Source organism: Lissotriton helveticus, chromosome 1_2 (genome assembly GCF_964261635.1).
Source record: "Lissotriton helveticus chromosome 1_2, aLisHel1.1, whole genome shotgun sequence".
In the NCBI taxonomy this organism is placed as follows: Eukaryota; Metazoa; Chordata; class Amphibia; order Caudata; family Salamandridae; genus Lissotriton; species Lissotriton helveticus.
The window spans coordinates 336,272,477-336,285,160 of NC_136058.1; the positions used below are offsets into that span (position 1 = coordinate 336,272,477).

General features: G+C 39.2%; 20 non-coding genes across 20 annotated transcripts in view; all 20 read right to left on the reverse strand.

Annotated features, from left to right (window-relative positions):
- The window catches only part of TRNAK-CUU (transfer RNA lysine (anticodon CUU)), a 73-nt gene extending 40 nt beyond the window's left edge, over positions 1–33 (reverse strand). Inside the window, exon 1 of the tRNA in view lies at positions 1–33. This exon is cut by the window's left edge and continues 40 nt beyond it. This is a non-coding gene — a tRNA (tRNA-Lys).
- Positions 34–802: 769 nt separating this feature from the next.
- On the reverse strand, positions 803–875 carry TRNAK-CUU (transfer RNA lysine (anticodon CUU)). Its single transcript has one exon. It is a non-coding gene; the product is annotated as a tRNA-Lys (tRNA).
- Positions 876–1,227: 352 nt separating this feature from the next.
- On the reverse strand, positions 1,228–1,300 carry TRNAA-AGC (transfer RNA alanine (anticodon AGC)). Its single transcript has one exon. It is a non-coding gene; the product is annotated as a tRNA-Ala (tRNA).
- Positions 1,301–1,644: 344 nt separating this feature from the next.
- On the reverse strand, positions 1,645–1,717 carry TRNAK-CUU (transfer RNA lysine (anticodon CUU)). The gene has a single exon. It is a non-coding gene; the product is annotated as a tRNA-Lys (tRNA).
- A 352-nt stretch (positions 1,718–2,069) lies between these two features.
- Positions 2,070–2,142, reverse strand: TRNAA-AGC (transfer RNA alanine (anticodon AGC)). The gene has a single exon. It is a non-coding gene; the product is annotated as a tRNA-Ala (tRNA).
- A 769-nt stretch (positions 2,143–2,911) lies between these two features.
- Positions 2,912–2,984, reverse strand: TRNAA-AGC (transfer RNA alanine (anticodon AGC)). The gene has a single exon. It is a non-coding gene; the product is annotated as a tRNA-Ala (tRNA).
- Positions 2,985–3,328: 344 nt separating this feature from the next.
- Positions 3,329–3,401, reverse strand: TRNAK-CUU (transfer RNA lysine (anticodon CUU)). Its single transcript has one exon. It is a non-coding gene; the product is annotated as a tRNA-Lys (tRNA).
- A 769-nt stretch (positions 3,402–4,170) lies between these two features.
- Positions 4,171–4,243, reverse strand: TRNAK-CUU (transfer RNA lysine (anticodon CUU)). The gene has a single exon. It is a non-coding gene; the product is annotated as a tRNA-Lys (tRNA).
- Positions 4,244–4,595: 352 nt separating this feature from the next.
- Positions 4,596–4,668, reverse strand: TRNAA-AGC (transfer RNA alanine (anticodon AGC)). The gene has a single exon. It is a non-coding gene; the product is annotated as a tRNA-Ala (tRNA).
- Positions 4,669–5,012: 344 nt separating this feature from the next.
- On the reverse strand, positions 5,013–5,085 carry TRNAK-CUU (transfer RNA lysine (anticodon CUU)). The gene has a single exon. It is a non-coding gene; the product is annotated as a tRNA-Lys (tRNA).
- Positions 5,086–6,279: 1,194 nt separating this feature from the next.
- On the reverse strand, positions 6,280–6,352 carry TRNAA-AGC (transfer RNA alanine (anticodon AGC)). The gene has a single exon. It is a non-coding gene; the product is annotated as a tRNA-Ala (tRNA).
- Positions 6,353–6,696: 344 nt separating this feature from the next.
- Positions 6,697–6,769, reverse strand: TRNAK-CUU (transfer RNA lysine (anticodon CUU)). Its single transcript has one exon. It is a non-coding gene; the product is annotated as a tRNA-Lys (tRNA).
- Positions 6,770–8,380: 1,611 nt separating this feature from the next.
- Positions 8,381–8,453, reverse strand: TRNAK-CUU (transfer RNA lysine (anticodon CUU)). The gene has a single exon. It is a non-coding gene; the product is annotated as a tRNA-Lys (tRNA).
- Positions 8,454–8,805: 352 nt separating this feature from the next.
- TRNAA-AGC (transfer RNA alanine (anticodon AGC)) lies at positions 8,806–8,878 on the reverse strand. The gene has a single exon. It is a non-coding gene; the product is annotated as a tRNA-Ala (tRNA).
- A 344-nt stretch (positions 8,879–9,222) lies between these two features.
- Positions 9,223–9,295, reverse strand: TRNAK-CUU (transfer RNA lysine (anticodon CUU)). The gene has a single exon. It is a non-coding gene; the product is annotated as a tRNA-Lys (tRNA).
- A 352-nt stretch (positions 9,296–9,647) lies between these two features.
- Positions 9,648–9,720, reverse strand: TRNAA-AGC (transfer RNA alanine (anticodon AGC)). The gene has a single exon. It is a non-coding gene; the product is annotated as a tRNA-Ala (tRNA).
- Positions 9,721–10,489: 769 nt separating this feature from the next.
- Positions 10,490–10,562, reverse strand: TRNAA-AGC (transfer RNA alanine (anticodon AGC)). The gene has a single exon. It is a non-coding gene; the product is annotated as a tRNA-Ala (tRNA).
- Positions 10,563–10,906: 344 nt separating this feature from the next.
- TRNAK-CUU (transfer RNA lysine (anticodon CUU)) lies at positions 10,907–10,979 on the reverse strand. Its single transcript has one exon. It is a non-coding gene; the product is annotated as a tRNA-Lys (tRNA).
- Positions 10,980–11,748: 769 nt separating this feature from the next.
- TRNAK-CUU (transfer RNA lysine (anticodon CUU)) lies at positions 11,749–11,821 on the reverse strand. The gene has a single exon. It is a non-coding gene; the product is annotated as a tRNA-Lys (tRNA).
- A 769-nt stretch (positions 11,822–12,590) lies between these two features.
- Positions 12,591–12,663, reverse strand: TRNAK-CUU (transfer RNA lysine (anticodon CUU)). Its single transcript has one exon. It is a non-coding gene; the product is annotated as a tRNA-Lys (tRNA).
- Positions 12,664–12,684: the final 21 nt, after the last annotated feature.

Here is a 12,684-nt window from a genome sequence, read left to right on the forward strand (position 1 = left end):
AGTCTCATGCTCTACCGACTGAGCTATCCGGGCTCTCTCTTTAAAATAGTATGCAAACTGACCGTTTTTCATTAAGAAAACCAGTTCCTGGATATTCCTCAACTCTTGTTTTTCAAGGAACTTATCATTTATAGATCCCTCAGTGGACAGAGTGTCAAGTAAAAGGAGACAAAATTGAAATGGAAGTTGTGGAAATGTCATTGTGAGATTGCATAAGAACTCAAATTGCTCTCACAAGCTAACGAATACCTAAACCCTTTTGATAAAACCCCTTTAGTTGTTATGATGTGACCATATATGAAAGCCATCTGTGATTTATCTGTTCTTACTATGCAACAAGCTTGGCAATGACAAGTTAAAAATAAAATGTATGTACATTTTAGAATGGAGAATGCGGTCATCGATCCCGCTACCTCTCGCATGCTAAGCTAGCGCTCTACCATTTGAGCTAATTCCCCTGTGGGCTCCCTCAGAATAACATTTCAAAAGTAATGTTAATGCCTACCACACTTTATTTGACGTCAAATTGCCCATTACATGAGTGTTCAGTTCACTCCTAACTGATGCCTTACCTCCACTTAGGGATTGTTTTACAGTTCAGGTTGGCCTGTTTAGTACTTGAATAGGAGTAATATCGCTGTATGTTAATCTAGACTAATGCCCTACCTAATCTTGAAGTTACATTTCCCACCAATGGGAAACCAAAGATATACAATTTTTGGGAGTTAATGCATGTCTAATGCAAGATTAATTGCCATATTATGAGATCCAATTCAATAATCCTGCAAAAATTACTCGTTTTCGCCCAATGTGGGGCTCAAACCCACGACCCTGAGATTAAGAGTCTCATGCTCTACCGACTGAGCTAGCCGGGCTCCCTCTTTAAAGTAGAATGCAAACTGATCGTTTTTCATTAAGAAAACCAGTTCCTGGATATTCCTCAACTCTTGTTTTTCAAGGAACTTATCATTTATAGATCCCTCAGTGGACAGAGTGTCAAGTAAAATGAGACAAAATTGAAATGGAAGTTGTGGAAATGTCATTGTGAGATTGCATAAGAACTCAAATTGCTCTCACAAGCTAACGAATACCTAAACCCTTTTGATAAAACCCCTTTAGTTGTTATGATGTGACCATATATGAAAGCCATCTGTGATTTATCTGTTCTTACTATGCAACAAGCTTGGCAATGACAAGTTAAAAATAAAATGTATGTACATTTTAGAATGGAGAATGCGGGCATCGATCCCGCTACCTCTCGCATGCTAAGCGAGCGCCCTACCATTTGAGCTAATTCCCCTGTGTGCTCCCTCAGAATAACATTTCAAAAGTAATGTTAATGCCTACCACACTTTATTTGACGTCAAATTGCCCATTACATGAGTGTTCAGTTCACTCCTAACTGATGCCTTACCTCCACTTAGGGATTGTTTTACAGTTCAGGTTGGCCTGTTTAGTACTTGAATAGGAGTAATATCGCTGTATGTTAATCTAGACTAATGCCCTACCTAATCTTGAAGTTACATTTCCCACCAATGGGAAACCAAAGATATACAATTTTTGGGAGTTAATGCATGTCTAATGCAAGATTAATTGCCATATTATGAGATCCAATGCAATAATCCTGCAAAAATTACTCGTTTTCGCCAAACGTGGGGCTCGAACCCACGACCCTGAGATTAAGAGTCTCATGCTCTACCGACTGAGCTAGCCGGGCTCCCTCTTTAAAGTAGAATGCAAACTGATCGTTTTTCATTCAGAAAACCAGTTCCTGGATATTCCTCAACTCTTGTTTTTCAAGGAACTTATCATTTATAGATCCCTCAGTGGACAGAGTGTCAAGTAAAATGAGACAAAATTGAAATGGAAGTTGTGGAAATGTCATTGTGAGATTGCATAAGAACTCAAATTGCTCTCACAAGCTAACGAATACCTAAACCCTTTTGATAAAACCCCTTTAGTTGTTATGATGTGACCATATATGAAAGCCATCTGTGATTTATCTGTTCTTACTATGCAACAAGCTTGGCAATGACAAGTTAAAAATAAAATGCATGTACATTTTAGAATGGAGAATGCGGGCATCGATCCCGCTACCTCTCGCATGCTAAGCGAGCGCTCTACCATTTGAGCTAATTCCCCTGTGTGCTCCCTCAGAATAACATTTCAAAGGTAATGTTAATGCCTACCACACTTTATTTGACGTCAAATTGCCCATTACATGAGTGTTCAGTTCACTCCTAACTGATGCCTTACCTCCACTTAGGGGATGTTTTACAGTTCAGGTTGGCCTGTTTAGTACTTGAATAGGAGTAATATCGCTGTATGTTAATCTAGACTAATGCCCTACCTAATCTTGAAGTTACATTTCCCACCAATGGGAAACCAAAGATATACAATTTTTGGGAGTTATTGCATGTCTAATGCAAGATTAATTGCCATAATATGAGATCCAATGCAATAATCCTGCAAAAATTACTCGTTTTCGACCAACGTGGGGCTCGACCCCACGACCCTGACATTAAGAGTCTCATGCACTACCGACTGAGCTAGCCGGGCTCTCTCTTTAAAGTAGTATGCAAACTGATCGTTTTTCATTAAGAAAACCAGTTCCTGGATATTCCTCAACTCTTGTTTTTCAAGGAACTTATCATTTATAGATCCCTCAGTGGACAGAGTGTCAAGTAAAAGGAGACAAAATTGAAATGGAAGTTGTGGAAATGTCATTGTGAGATTGCATAAGAACTCAAATTGCTCTCACAAGCTAACGAATACCTAAACCCTTTTGATAAAACCCCTTTAGTTGTTATGATGTGACCATATATGAAAGCCATCTGTGATTTATCTGTTCTTACTATGCAACAAGCTTGGCAATGACAAGTTAAAAATAAAATGTATGTACATTTTAGAATGGAGAATGCGGGCATCGATCCCGCTACCTCTCGCATGCTAAGCGAGCGCTCTACCATTTGAGCTAATTCCCCTGTGGGCTCCCTCAGAATAACATTTCAAAAGTAATGTTAATGCCTACCACACTTTATTTGACGTCAAATTGCCCATTACATGAGTGTTCAGTTCACTCCAAACTGATGCCTTACCTCCACTTAGGGGATGTTTTACAGTTCAGGTTGGCCTGTTTAGTACTTGAATAGGAGTAATATCGCTGTATGTTAATCTAGACTAATGCCCTACCTAATCTTGAAGTTACATTTCCCACCAATGGGAAACCAAAGATATACAATTTTTGGGAGTTATTGCATGTCTAATGCAAGATTAATTGCCATAATATGAGATCCAATGCAATAATCCTGCAAAAATTACTCGTTTTCGCCCAACGTGGGGCTCGAACCCACGACCCTGAGATTAAGAGTCTCATGCTCTACCGACTGAGCTAGCCGGGCTCCCTCTTTAAAGTAGAATGCAAACTGATCGTTTTTCATTAAGAAAACCAGTTCCTGGATATTCCTCAACTCTTGTTTTTCAAGGAACTTATCATTTATAGATCCCTCAGTGGACAGAGTGTCAAGTAAAATGAGACAAAATTGAAATGGAAGTTGTGGAAATGTCATTGTGAGATTGCATAAGAACTCAAATTGCTCTCACAAGCTAACGAATACCTAAACCCTTTTGATAAAACCCCTTTAGTTGTTATGATGTGACCATATATGAAAGCCATCTGTGATTTATCTGTTCTTACTATGCAACAAGCTTGGCAATGACAAGTTAAAAATAAAATGTATGTACATTTTAGAATGGAGAATGCGGGCATCGATCCCGCTACCTCTCGCATGCTAAGCGAGCGCCCTACCATTTGAGCTAATTACCCTTTGTGCTCCCTCAGAATAACATTTCAAAAGTAATGTTAATGCCTACCACACTTTATTTGACGTCAAATTGCCCATTACATGAGTGTTCAGTTCACTCCTAACTGATGCCTTACCTCCACTTAGGGATTGTTTTACAGTTCAGGTTGGCCTGTTTAGTACTTGAATAGGAGTAATATCGCTGTATGTTAATCTAGACTAATGCCCTACCTAATCTTGAAGTTACATTTCCCACCAATGGGAAACCAAAGATATACAATTTTTGGGAGTTATTGCATGTCTAATGCTAGATTAATTGCCATAATATGAGATCCAATGCAATAATCCTGCAAAAAGTACTCGTTTTCGCCCAACGTGGGGCTCGAACCCACGACCCTGAGATTAAGAGTCGCATGCTCTACCGACTGAGCTAGCCGGGCTCCCTCTTTAAAGTAGTATGCAAACTGATCGTTTTTCATTAAGAAAACCAGTTCCTGGATATTCCTCAACTCTTGTTTTTCAAGGAACTTATCATTTATAGATCCCTCAGTGGACAGAGTGTCAAGTAAAATGAGACAAAATTGAAATGGAAGTTGTGGAAATGTCATTGTGAGATTGCATAAGAACTCAAATTGCTCTCACAAGCTAACGAATACCTAAACCCTTTTGATAAAACCCCTTTAGTTGTTATGATGTGACCATATATGAAAGCCATCTGTGATTTATCTGTTCTTACTATGCAACAAGCTTGGCAATGACAAGTTAAAAATAAAATGTATGTACATTTTAGAATGGAGAATGCGGGCATCGATCCCGCTACCTCTCGCATGCTAAGCGAGCGCCCTACCATTTGAGCTAATTCCCCAGTGTGCTCCCTCAGAATAACATTTCAAAAGTAATGTTAATGCCTACCACACTTTATTTGACGTCAAATTGCCCATTACATGAGTGTTCAGTTCACTCCTAACTGATGCCTTACCTCCACTTAGGGGATGTTTTACAGTTCAGGTTGGCCTGTTTAGTACTTGAATAGGAGTAATATCGCTGTATGTTAATCTAGACTAATGCCCTACCTAATCTTGAAGTTACATTTCCCACCAATGGGAAACCAAAGATATACAATTTTTGGGAGTTATTGCATGTCTAATGCAAGATTAATTGCCATAATATGAGATCCAATGCAATAATCCTGCAAAAATTACTCGTTTTCGCCCAACGTGGGGCTCGAACCCACGACCCTGAGATTAAGAGTCTCATGCTCTACCGACTGAGCTAGCCGGGCTCCCTCTTTAAAGTAGAATGCAAACTGATCGTTTTTCATTAAGAAAACCAGTTCCTGGATATTCCTCAACTCTTGTTTTTCAAGGAACTTATCATTTATAGATCCCTCAGTGGACAGAGTGTCAAGTAAAATGAGACAAAATTGAAATGGAAGTTGTGGAAATGTCATTGTGAGATTGCATAAGAACTCAAATTGCTCTCACAAGCTAACGAATACCTAAACCCTTTTGATAAAACCCCTTTAGTTGTTATGATGTGACCATATATGAAAGCCATCTGTGAATTATCTGTTCTTACTATGCAACAAGCTTGGCAATGACAAGTTAAAAATAAAATGTATGTACATTTTAGAATGGAGAATGCGGGCATCGATCCCGCTACCTCTCGCATGCTAAGCGAGCGCCCTACCATTTGAGCTAATTACCCTGTGTGCTCCCTCAGAATAACATTTCAAAAGTAATGTTAATGCCTACCACACTTTATTTGACGTCAAATTGCCCATTACATGAGTGTTCAGTTCACTCCTAACTGATGCCTTACCTCCACTTAGGGATTGTTTTACAGTTCAGGTTGGCCTGTTTAGTACTTGAATAGGAGTAATATCGCTGTATGTTAATCTAGACTAATGCCCTACCTAATCTTGAAGTTACATTTCCCACCAATGGGAAACCAAAGATATACAATTTTTGGGAGTTATTGCATGTCTAATGCTAGATTAATTGCCATAATATGAGATCCAACGCAATAATCCTGCAAAAATTACTCGTTTTCGCCCAACATGGGGCTCGAACCCACGACCCTGAGATTAAGAGTCTCATGCTCTACCGACTGAGTTAGCCGGGCTCCCTCTTTAAAGTAGTATGCAAACTGATCGTTTTTCATTAAGAAAACCAGTTCCTGGATATTCCTCAACTCTTGTTTTTCAAGGAACTTATCATTTATAGATCCCTCAGTGGACAGAGTGTCAAGTAAAATGAGACAAAATTGAAATGGAAGTTGTGGAAATGTCATTGTGAGATTGCATAAGAACTCAAATTGCTCTCACAAGCTAACGAATACCTAAACCCTTTTGATAAAACCCCTTTAGTTGTTATGATGTGACCATATATGAAAGCCATCTGTGATTTATCTGTTCTTACTATGCAACAAGCATGGCAATGACAAGTTAAAAATAAAATGTATGTACATTTTAGAATGGAGAATGCGGGCATCGATCCCGCTACCTCTCGCATGCTAAGCGAGCGCCCTACCATTTGAGCTAATTCCCCAGTGTGCTCCCTCAGAATAACATTTCAAAAGTAATGTTAATGCCTACCACACTTTATTTGACGTCAAATTGCCCATTACATGAGTGTTCAGTTCACTCCTAACTGATGCCTTACCTCCACTTAGGGGATGTTTTACAGTTCAGGTTAGCCTGTTTAGTACTTGAATAGGAGTAATATCGCTGTATGTTAATCTAGACTAATGCCCTACCTAACTTTGAAGTTACATTTCCCACCAATGGGAAACCAAAGATATACAATTTTTGGGAGTTAATGCATGTCTAATGCAAGATTAATTGCCATATTATGAGATCCAATTCAATAATCCTGCAAAAATTACTCATTTTCGCCCAACGTGGGGCTCGAACCCACGACCCTGAGATTAAGAGTCTCATGCTCTACCGACTGAGCTAGCCGGGCTCCCTCTTTAAAGTAGAATGCAAACTGATCGTTTTTCATTAAGAAAACCAGTTCCTGGATATTCCTCAACTCTTGTTTTTCAAGGAACTTATCATTTATAGATCCCTCAGTGGACAGAGTGTCAAGTAAAATGAGACAAAATTGAAATGGAAGTTGTGGAAATGTCATTGTGAGATTGCATAAGAACTCAAATTGCTCTCACAAGCTAACGAATACCTAAACCCTTTTCATAAAACCCCTTTAGTTGTTATGATGTGACCATATATGAAAGCCATCTGTGATTTATCTGTTCTTACTATGCAACAAGCTTGGCAATGACAAGTTAAAAATAAAATGTATGTACATTTTAGAATGGAGAATGCGGGCATCGATCCAGCTACCTCTCGCATGCTAAGCGAGCGCCCTACCATTTTAGCTAATTCCCCTGTGTGCTCCTTCAGAATAACATTTCAAAAGTAACGTTAATGCCTACCACACTTTATTTGACGTCAAATTGCCCATTACATGAGTGTTCAGTTCACTCCTAACTGATGCCTTACCTCCACTTAGGGGATGTTTTACAGTTCAGGTTGGCCTGTTTAGTACTTGAATAGGAGTAATATCGCTGTAGGTTAATCTAGACTAATGCCCTACCTAATCTTGAAGTTACATTTCCCACCAATGGGAAACCAAAGATATACAATTTTTGGGAGTTAATGCATGTCTAATACAAGATTAATTGCCATATTATGAGATCCAATGCAATAATCCTGCAAAAATTACTCGTTTTCGCCCAACGTGGGGCTCGTACCCACGACCCTGAGATTAAGAGTCTTATGCTCTACCGACTGAGCTAGCCGGGCTCCCTCTTTAAAGTAGAATGCAAACTGATCGTTTTTCATTAAGAAAACCAGTTCCTGGATATTCCTCAACTCTTGTTTTTCAAGGAACTTATCATTTATAGATCCCTCAGTGGACAGAGTGTCAAGTAAAATGAGACAAAATTGAAATGGAAGTTGTGGAAATGTCATTGTGAGATTGCATAAGAACTCAAATTGCTCTCACAAGCTAACGAATACCTAAACCCTTTTGATAAAATCTCTTTAGTTGTTATGATGTGACCATATAGGAAAGCCATCTGTGATTTATCTGTTCTTACTATGCAACAAGCTTGGCAATGACAAGTTAAAAATAAAATGTATGTACATTTTAGAATGGAGAATGCGGGCATCGATCCCGCTACCTCTCGCATGCTAAGCGAGCGCCCAACCATTTGAGCTAATTCCCCTGTGTGCTCCCTCAGAATAACATTTCAAAAGTAATGTTAATGCCTACCACACTTTATTTGACGTCAAATTGCCCATTACATGAGTGTTCAGTTCACTCCTAACTGATGCCTTACCTCCACTTAGGGATTGTTTTACAGTTCAGGTTGGCCTGTTTAGTACTTGAATAGGAGTAATATCGCTGTATGTTAATCTAGACTAATGCCCTACCTAATCTTGAAGTTACATTTCCCACCAATGGGAAACCAAAGATATACAATTTTTGGGAGTTAATGCATGTCTAATGCAAGATTAATTGCCATATTATGAGATCCAATTCAATAATCCTGCAAAAATTACTCGTTTTCGCCCAACGTGGGGCTCAAACCCACGACCCTGAGATTAAGAGTCTCATGCTCTACCGACTGAGCTAGCCGGGCTCCCTCTTTAAAGTAGAATGCAAACTGATCGTTTTTCATTAAGAAAACCAGTTCCTGGATATTCCTCAACTCTTGTTTTTCAAGGAACTTATCATTTATAGATCCCTCAGTGGACAGAGTGTCAAGTAAAATGAGACAAAATTGAAATGGAAGTTGTGGAAATGTCATTGTGAGATTGCATAAGAACTCAAATTGCTCTCACAAGCTAACGAATACCTAAACCCTTTTGATAAAACCCCTTTAGTTGTTATGATGTGACCATATATGAAAGCCATCTGTGATTTATCTGTTCTTACTATGCAACAAGCTTGGCAATGACAAGTTAAAAATAAAATGTATGTACATTTTAGAATGGAGAATGCGGGCATCGATCCCGCTACCTCTCGCATGCTAAGCGAGCGCCCTACCATTTGAGCTAATTCCCCTGTGTGCTCCCTCAGAATAACATTTCAAAAGTAATGTTAATGCCTACCACACTTTATTTGACGTCAAATTGCCCATTACATGAGTGTTCAGTTCACTCCTAACTGATGCCTTACCTCCACTTAGGGATTGTTTTACAGTTCAGGTTGGCCTGTTTAGTACTTGAATAGGAGTAATATCGCTGTATGTTAATCTAGACTAATGCCCTACCTAATCTTGAAGTTACATTTCCCACCAATGGGAAACCAAAGATATACAATTTTTGGGAGTTAATGCATGTCTAATGCAAGATTAATTGCCATATTATGAGATCCAATGCAATAATCCTGCAAAAATTACTCGTTTTCGCCCAACGTGGGGCTCGAACCCACGACCCTGAGATTAAGAGTCTCATGCTCTACCGACTGAGCTGGCCGGGCTCCCTCTTTAAAGTAGAATGCAAACTGATCGTTTTTCATTCAGAAAACCAGTTCCTGGATATTCCTCAACTCTTGTTTTTCAAGGAACTTATCATTTATAGATCCCTCAGTGGACAGAGTGTCAAGTAAAATGAGACAAAATTGAAATGGAAGTTGTGGAAATGTCATTGTGAGATTGCATAAGAACTCAAATTGCTCTCACAAGCTAACGAATACCTAAACCCTTTTGATAAAACCCCTTTAGTTGTTATGATGTGACCATATATGAAAGCCATCTGTGATTTATCAGTTCTTACTATGCAACAAGCTTGGCAATGACAAGTTAAAAATAAAATGCATGTACATTTTAGAATGGAGAATGCGGGCATCGATCCCGCTACCTCTCGCATGCTAAGCGAGCGCTCTACCATTTGAGCTAATTCCCCTGTGTGCTCCCTCAGAATAACATTTCAAAGGTAATGTTAATGCCTACCACACTTTATTTGACGTCAAATTGCCCATTACATGAGTGTTCAGTTCACTCCTAACTGATGCCTTACCTCCACTTAGGGGATGTTTTACAGTTCAGGTTGGCCTCTTTAGTACTTGAATAGGAGTAATATCGCTGTATGTTAATCTAGACTAATGCCCTACCTAATCTTGAAGTTACATTTCCCACCAATGGGAAACCAAAGATATACAATTTTTGGGAGTTATTGCATGTCTAATGCAAGATTAATTGCCATAATATGAGATCCAATGCAATAATCCTGCAAAAATTACTCGTTTTCGACCAACGTGGGGCTCGACCCCACGACCCTGACATTAAGAGTCTCATGCACTACCGACTGAGCTAGCCGGGCTCTCTCTTTAAAGTAGTATGCAAACTGATCGTTTTTCATTAAGAAAACCAGTTCCTGGATATTCCTCAACTCTTGTTTTTCAAGGAACTTATCATTTATAGATCCCTCAGTGGACAGAGTGTCAAGTAAAAGGAGACAAAATTGAAATGGAAGTTGTGGAAATGTCATTGTGAGATTGCATAAGAACTCAAATTGCTCTCACAAGCTAACGAATACCTAAACCCTTTTGATAAAACCCCTTTAGTTGTTATGATGTGACCATATATGAAAGCCATCTGTGATTTATCTGTTCTTACTATGCAACAAGCTTGGCAATGACAAGTTAAAAATAAAATGTATGTACATTTTAGAATGGAGAATGCGGGCATCGATCCCGCTACCTCTCGCATGCTAAGCGAGCGCTCTACCATTTGAGCTAATTCCCCTGTGGGCTCCCTCAGAATAACATTTCAAAAGTAATGTTAATGCCTACCACACTTTATTTGACGTCAAATTGCCCATTACATGAGTGTTCAGTTCACTCCTAACTGATGCCTTACCTCCACTTAGGGGATGTTTTACAGTTCAGGTTGGCCTGTTTAGTACTTGAATAGGAGTAATATCGCTGTATGTTAATCTAGACTAATGCCCTACCTAATCTTGAAGTTACATTTCCCACCAATGGGAAACCAAAGATATACAATTTTTGGGAGTTATTGCATGTCTAATGCAAGATTAATTGCCATAATATGAGATCCAATGCAATAATCCTGCAAAAATTACTCGTTTTCGCCCAACGTGGGGCTCGAACCCACGACCCTGAGATTAAGAGTCTCATGCTCTACCGACTGAGCTAGCCGGGCTCCCTCTTTAAAGTAGAATGCAAACTGATCGTTTTTCATTAAGAAAACCAGTTCCTGGATATTCCTCAACTCTTGTTTTTCAAGGAACTTATCATTTATAGATCCCTCAGTGGACAGAGTGTCAAGTAAAATGAGACAAAATTGAAATGGAAGTTGTGGAAATGTCATTGTGAGATTGCATAAGAACTCAAATTGCTCTCACAAGCTAACGAATACCTAAACCCTTTTGATAAAACCCCTTTAGTTGTTATGATGTGACCATATATGAAAGCCATCTGTGATTTATCTGTTCTTACTATGCAACAAGCTTGGCAATGACAAGTTAAAAATAAAATGTATGTACATTTTAGAATGGAGAATCCGGGCATCGATCCCGCTACCTCTCGCATGCTAAGCGAGCGCCCTACCATTTGAGCTAATTACCCTGTGTGCTCCCTCAGAATAACATTTCAAAAGTAATGTTAATGCCTACCACACTTTATTTGACGTCAAATTGCCCATTACATGAGTGTTCAGTTCACTCCTAACTGATGCCTTACCTCCACTTAGGGATTGTTTTACAGTTCAGGTTGGCCTGTTTAGTACTTGAATAGGAGTAATATCGCTGTATGTTAATCTAGACTAATGCCCTACCTAATCTTGAAGTTACATTTCCCACCAATGGGAAACCAAAGATATACAATTTTTGGGAGTTATTGCATGTCTAATGCTAGATTAATTGCCATAATATGAGATCCAATGCAATAATCCTGCAAAAATTACTCGTTTTCGCCCAACGTGGGGCTCGAACCCACGACCCTGAGATTAAGAGTCTCATGCTCTACCGACTGAGCTTGCCGGGCTCCCTCTTTAAAGTAGTATGCAAACTGATCGTTTTTCATTAAGAAAACCAGTTCCTGGATATTCCTCAACTCTTGTTTTTCAAGGAACTTATCATTTATAGATCCCTCAGTGGACAGAGTGTCAAGTAAAATGAGACAAAATTGAAATGGAAGTTGTGGAAATGTCATTGTGAGATTGCATAAGAACTCAAATTGCTCTCACAAGCTAACGAATACCTAAACCCTTTTGATAAAACCCCTTTAGTTGTTATGATGTGACCATATATGAAAGCCATCTGTGATTTATCTGTTCTTACTATGCAACAAGCTTGGCAATGACAAGTTAAAAATAAAATGTATGTACATTTTAGAATGGAGAATGCGGGCATCGATCCCGCTACCTCTCGCATGCTAAGCGAGCGCCCTACCATTTAAGCTAATTCCCCTGTGTGCTCCCTCAGAATAACATTTCAAAAGTAATGTTAATGCCTACCACACTTTATTTGACGTCAAATTGCCCATTACATGAGTGTTCAGTTCACTCCTAACTGATGCCTTACCTCCTCTTAGGGATTGTTTTACAGTTCAGGTTGGCCTGTTTAGTACTTGAATAGGAGTAATATCGCTGTATGTTAATCTAGACTAATGCCCTACCTAATCTTGAAGTTACATTTCCCACCAATGGGAAACCAAAGATATACAATTTTTGGGAGTTAATGCATGTCTAATGCAAGATTAATTGCCATATTATGAGATCCAATTCAATAATCCTGCAAAAATTACTCGTTTTCGCCCAACGTGGGGCTCAAACCCACGACCCTGAGATTAAGAGTCTCATGCTCTACCGACTGAGCTAGCCGGGCTCCCTCTTTAAAGTAGAATGC